Source organism: Mustela lutreola, chromosome 5, assembly GCF_030435805.1.
Source record: "Mustela lutreola isolate mMusLut2 chromosome 5, mMusLut2.pri, whole genome shotgun sequence".
NCBI lineage: Eukaryota > Metazoa > Chordata > Mammalia > Carnivora > Mustelidae > Mustela > Mustela lutreola.
In genome coordinates, this window is record NC_081294.1 from 84,859,264 (window position 1) to 84,865,782 (window position 6,519).

At 37.2% G+C, this 6,519-nt stretch overlaps 1 protein-coding gene across 6 annotated transcripts in view; it reads right to left on the reverse strand.

Moving 5' to 3' along the window:
- The window catches only part of JAKMIP2 (janus kinase and microtubule interacting protein 2), a 175,537-nt gene extending 169,449 nt beyond the window's left edge, over positions 1-6,088 (reverse strand). For all 6 annotated transcript variants that reach the window (XM_059174984.1, XM_059174983.1, XM_059174982.1 and 3 more), the window contains exon 1: positions 5,780-6,088. The gene's annotated coding sequence lies outside the window, so the exon portion shown is untranslated. The remainder of the gene's footprint in view (positions 1-5,779) is intronic.
- Positions 6,089-6,519: the final 431 nt, after the last annotated feature.

A 6,519-nucleotide genomic window follows, 5' to 3' on the forward strand; every position in this document is an offset into this window, starting at 1 on the left:
TTAATTTAATACCTATTGTAAGATGCAGTGCCAGGTCAGGGTAACAGAGCTCAGATTTCCTGAAAATAATGCTTGACTCACAGCTGCTGTAAATCAAGCAGGATCTACCTGTATCATGACAACTATTTAATACAAAGTATAAAGACCCCTAATGGGGAAAAAAATCTTGAATCATCCGGAAAAAATGCACATAGAGATTAAAAATTTAGTAGAGACCTATTTCATCGACATGGAAAGACAGTCACTTATATAAAGTGAAAGAACTACAAAACAATGCTTAGAGTATGCTCCCATTATTAAAATTGTATGTCTGAGTGTGTTTATATTCACATGTAAAAAAAAAATCTAGAAGGAAATTTTCCAAAATGCTAATAGTAATTATTTCTTGATGGTAGGCTCATGGGTGATTTCCTTTTTAATTTTTTTCTTTTCTTTTATATATTTCTGTATACCCTTTTTGTTGGTTTCTCACAATGACGTATTTTTTAAATGTAGAAAAAAACCTTTAAAAGATAAAATTTCACTGTACTGGTATATATTGATTTAAAGCAAAATGTCTTTAGTGTGACAGATCTCACTTTCCTGCAAGCTAATTAATTTTAAAGGACATTTCCCAAATGTGGAATGATAGTTCAGATGGCATAATTTGCTCTTTGGCCAGGGCTGAACTGCCAAACAGTCAGACACAAAGAATATGCCTAGTGCATTAGCAAAAAAGGGAAAACACCAAAAAAAAAAAAAAGACTATTTTTTGAAATTTTAGAGAAGTGTAAAAGTATTTGCATAGGAAAAATATTAGAAAGTTATTGAACTGATGTACACTTTTTATTTTTATAGATTTATTTTTTTTTTTTGAGAGTGAGTAGGAGCCACGCAAGCAGGGGTGGGGGCAAAAGGAGAGAGAGAGAAGCAGACTCCCCAGTAAGCACAGAACATGACAAGGGACTCAATTTCACCACCCTGAGATCATGACCTGAGCGGAAACCAAGAGGTGTTTGCTCAACTGACTGAGCCATACAGGCACCCCCTGATGTATACTATTCAATGATTTAATATCATTTTTAATTTTAAGAACATATAGGTGAAAAGATGCTTGGGACATATAGGTAAGAGGTATGGCTGAGTTTTTTTCAAAAGTCCAGGATCTACAGGAATCTTAATTTGGTCCTAAGCATAGAAAAAAATTATGTTACCTCCTAACCTGGATGTTACTAAAAATAAAGACAATACTTAGCCATAAAATAAGGACACATCAATCCAATAAAGTTCTGATCAGCGGAGGCTGATACCCTAAACATACATTTAGTCTATTTAGCAATTCAATATGATCAAAGAACAAATCATGACACCTGACATATTAAAAAAATTCAAATAAAATGAGTCACATTTAATGCAGATTTGTTATATTTGATATTTTTAAATTCTAATTAGCAAGATAATATTTTAAATGTTCTAACATGGCAGATTTGGGCTCATGGGATTTGGAATCCAGGTCCAATTAGACCATTTACCAAACCCAAACTTGGACCAGTCTAACTTCTCTGAGCCTGTTTCTACTTATTTAAAATAGTTATGATGACACCGTTTTCCTGGCACAATAGAATCTGGGGGAATAGTAGATGAAAAATAAAGAATGTAAAATGACTTTGAGAACTATAAAAGATTATATTAACAATATAAGGTGTAATGGTGGTACTTACTACAACTATATTGTTTTCACGTCTGTATGTCTTATATACCCCAAGGAAATTCTATGTTCCTAGTATATGCAAATTGTTCTAGTCATATAAGAGCTCTACAAATAGTCTAATTATATGATTGCTCTTGTGTAAAAAGATTTTTTAATCAATAGAGTAATATCTGGGATATACAAAAAGGAGGAATTATACTGACCTCTCATAGTAACACTCAAGTATAAATCTGGTTTATTTATTTCAGACAAAAACAGACTGTTGAATTATGCTGAAACTTCCATGATATATTTGGTTTTCTTTTTACAATCATGGAAAATAAAGAATTAATCCTTTTATGAACCTGTGAGAAATACAGAAAATGGTTTTGTCTTTTCAGATATTTTCTAAGTCATCCTGATGGAGAGCAGAAGCATGTATCTAAATTAAAATATGTTCTGAGGGGGGCACCTGAGTGGCTCAGTGGGTTAAGCCTCTGCCTTGGGCTAGGGTCATGATCCCAGGGTCCTAGGATTGAGCCCCACATCAGGCTCTCTGCTTGGCAGGGAGCCTGCTTCTCCTTCTCTCTCTGCCTGCTGCTCTGTCTACTTGTGATCTATCTCTCTCTCTCTCTCTCTCTCTCTCTCTCTCTGTGTCAAATAAAAAAAAAATGTTCTGAGGTCACTTGAAGAAATAAGGAACATCCTATCACAAAGTGAGGAATTAGATAACGTATGTTTTACTCTAATTAAAACAAGTTTTACTAAAATTTAAATGCCAGTCAAAATATTTAATATCCCAATAAGAATGGCATTTCCAAGACAGTGTTTGAGAAATCAAGAAATAATCAAATTTGAATGTTGCTAAATAATACATTTAAGTAATAACCTGCAAGTATCTTTTATATACTTTGTTCTATCTGACATCACCTTCAAGGCTCTTGAATTATTTTGTATCTAGACCCCACTCAACTCCATTTTAGTTTTCAAAATTAGCCATACAAAATGGAATAATTTTAATATGGCTGTTAAACATCACGTTCCACAAAGTTGCTGAAAAAGGACTCTTATGAAGAGGCCAGTGTTCAGTTCCCTGCATCCTGACAAGGTAACATATAATATTTTCCAAGTAGATGGTCAACCAATTTCTTTAAAAATATTCATATTTTGTAATTTAGAAGCCCATTGCAAAATGGAGTCTTACTGTTAGAGATCTAGAAGTGCCAGATATTAAACAGCTAAAGCACACTCTAAAATGGACAATTTATACTAGAAAAAGCCAGAGAAGTTCTTTTTTTTTTTTTAAAGATTTTATTTATTTATTTGACAGAGAGAAATTACAAGTACACTGAGAGGCAGGCAGAGAGAGAGAGAAGGAAGCAAGCTCCCTGCTGAACTGAGAGCCCGATGCGGGACTCAATCCCAGGACCCTGAGATCATGACCTGAGCCGAAGGCAGCGGCTTAACCCACTGAGCCACCCAGGCGCCCCCAGAGAAGTTCTTGAGAAAGAATCTAGTCTATGCCATCCCAAATAAATGCATATCTAGAGTATACTTTCAGAGGTTTTTATGGAGGAAGAATGCACTGCTTTATCTGGTTGCCCAGTTGACAACTCAACTTTGCTATCAGTAAGTTCCACATTCTGTATTTCTATTCTCCATTCTTCCTAATGAAGTTGAAGCTCATTGACTGTATTTTAGGTTCCAAACAACCCCCAGCTCTTCTGAAGCAAATGACTGTCAACTCTCAATTTTCTCTTCTTCTAATGAAATAATCCTAGGCTCCTTACCCTTTGTTAGAGAATACAACCTGTAGTCTTTAAACACACTTGACTTTTGTGTGGCCTCTCAGTAAAGGCCATATAATTGTCTCAAGCTGTGGGATCAAAAACTAGGTCTAAGAGTCCCATCAGGGTCTGACCACATAGGTAAAACATGCTACTACTGAGAGTTCTGTGCTGATAGCCTACACAGTCACTGACCTCTGACTAAACTGTACCAACTTCACCTATAAAACCACAACCCAATGAAAACTCAACACAAAGGAAATAAAACAAAGCCCCAAGATAGCTGCTTTTATGCATGAAACAGGGTCAACTGCGTCTTTACTTCTTAAAGCTTATTATAGATACATCTGAAATCTTAATTTTTGAAAGTCAAAGTTATCATTTAAAAGATTTAGGATGCAGTGTGTTATAAAAATTTTATGTGACATATAAGCCCAGTACTTCTTTCCTTGCTCTACTTTATTTAGTTATAATTAGGCACATGATAGCATGACTTTACAGTGTTGTGAATCTATATAATATATAATATGCTGTGAGTATATTAAATCCATGTTTCCATTAAGTCTCCCTATATATAAACCAAATGGAACATTTATTCTCTGAGAAATTAAAACTATAAACTTCATTCAAATACATGTAAAAATTTTAAATGAAGAAGGGGCAGTGAATAAAATAAAATGCAAGATCAAGATAAAAAGTGTTTCTTAACATTGTAAAAAAAATGTTTGCACTGACAATGATATTGTTTGAGAAGAGATCGATGGAAAAAACTAGACCATATGATGAATGCAATACACTTTTACCTGCAAGGATTTTTCTGGCTTTAATTCAATGAAATCCATTCTCCTGAGTAGTAATGGAGTCCTGTACCCTACTCATATCCTGCATCTTCAGTCTCCTGAGCTGCCTTAAAGCCTTGACATAATAAAAGGTCAAACAGATCCTAGTAAGCATTTGTAAACTACACAGCCCCCCATTTCGGGCTACCTGCCATACATTCTCTTGTTAAGCTTTGCTCACTCTCTTGTTTCATTTCATTGTATAAGCAGGCTAATTTGGAAATAGCTAGGGTATTTGGGAACACCTAGATTTTCAAAACAATCCCACTTTCCTACGTAACCACCTAAAGAAGTGACCCAAAATACAATATTTGAGAGAACTGTAAAATGGTGCCTGGATACTGAAGGAATGAAGACCAAATAGCAAGCACCACTATCAAATAAAATGAATGCATTTCACCTTCCAGCTCATGTGTGCTTCCTGACACAAGGCACAAACATGAAAGGGATGGAGCAGAATTTCAAGAAAACTGATTTGTTTCAACATTTACTTCGCAAGATGCTGGACACAAAATAATATCTCAAGCCACCTCCCTTTCCCATTATTGTAAATTCAGGGCTCTCAAGTCACCCCCCACAAAACCAATTAAAAATGAAGAAAAGGGGCAGGCTATGAATTCGCATCTAGTGCTAAGATACAGATTAAATGATAACCATCTGTCCTAATTGGTCACAATGAAACTAATGGACAATAACAAGAAAAAATCTCACATTAATCCAAATGAAGCAAGTGAATAATATAAACCAGAACCACAGTTTCAAAAATATTCAATTACCTCCAAGCATGCAAGGGCATTTATAACCCATAAATATGATTGCAGAGCACAGTACGCATATAAATGTATTTCATAAATGCACTACTTATGCTAAGAAACATGTGTATATATGGATATGCATTTCCATAGGCTACACATTTGCATGTTCACAATCACATCTACCTACTTAAAAATCAAACTCTATCCAGCAAATGCTTTCTCAACAAGAGTACATCAGAATATGAAGTAGAATGCTAAATTCTGAGGCCACCTTTTCTTAGCGATGAAGGAAATAAGCAAAATCACCTCATAATTAGGCCGGGAAGCTTCGGAGGCACCAAATGGGTTTTTTAAGAAGGCCCAACTCTGTATGTGAGAGCTGCAAATTAAATGAGTCCTTTCAATAACACCCATTTCTTGTTAGCTCTTTTCCCACCCCCTGATTCTGCTGCTAAGCTTGGAAGGAAAGGAACCAAGTGGCTCAGTCTGCATTCTGAGCCAGTTCAAGATAAAATCAGAGCACCATTTTTTTTTTTTTTTAAACACAGCGGATGCTTTCTTACTTCTCTCTTCCTGGCAACCTTCCTCTCTCTCCATCCCTATCTCTGTCTCTATATCTTCCTCTCCTACTCGGAGGGAGTCATTGTTCAAGTGCTGGCCACAAATGTACACAGAGGTCTTTTAACCGGCAGCCAAACGAGGAAGACAGCCCCACAGTCTCCTACTTACCATACTGAGACCTGGAGAAGCTGTTGAAGGGAGGGAAAGATGCAAACTGAATCCATTTTCCTTGTGACCGTGTCGGATGCAGCCTCCGAACGCAACATCAGCACTGCTGCTGGGATTTTGTTCCCTCACTCTCTGGTTGGCGATGGTACGAAGAGGAACCACCCTTCCAGCCTCACTAGAGCATCAGCAGTCGAGGCGGCAGGAGCAGCGGCATCACCACTTGGCCTCCTCCCTCTCGGAGGATGGGGTGAGCTCAGAAGCAGCCAGGAACTTGCAGCAGACACCTCCTCTGGCTCCTCCTTTCCTGCCCCTCCCCCAAAGCCCCACCCCTGCTGCGGTAGAGGCTGCCTGTCCCGGCAGCTGCTGGTTGTCATGGCAACGACCAATGGTGAACCACCAGACTAAGGGGGAGGGGAGATGGGTGAAATGAGCTGCAGGGGCTGGAGGGTAGTGAATTTGTGCTGCTGCCCTCTGGGATGCTCTTGGTCTCTCCTACCTGGACTCTGGGTCTTTAAAAATGGGGCAAGGGTGTACAGGCACAGGAAGAGAATAATTTAAACGTAGTCTAAATCAAAACTGAAACATACAAAATAACTTAGCTATTTTTTGCACTTACTATGGTTTTCCAACAAAATGTATTACAATTTGCCATCAGAAAAAAATAATAACAAATGGAGAAAATCATAACCTGTACTCGGATATTATAATTATTCCAAATATGTTTGTCTCTGATAGTATCT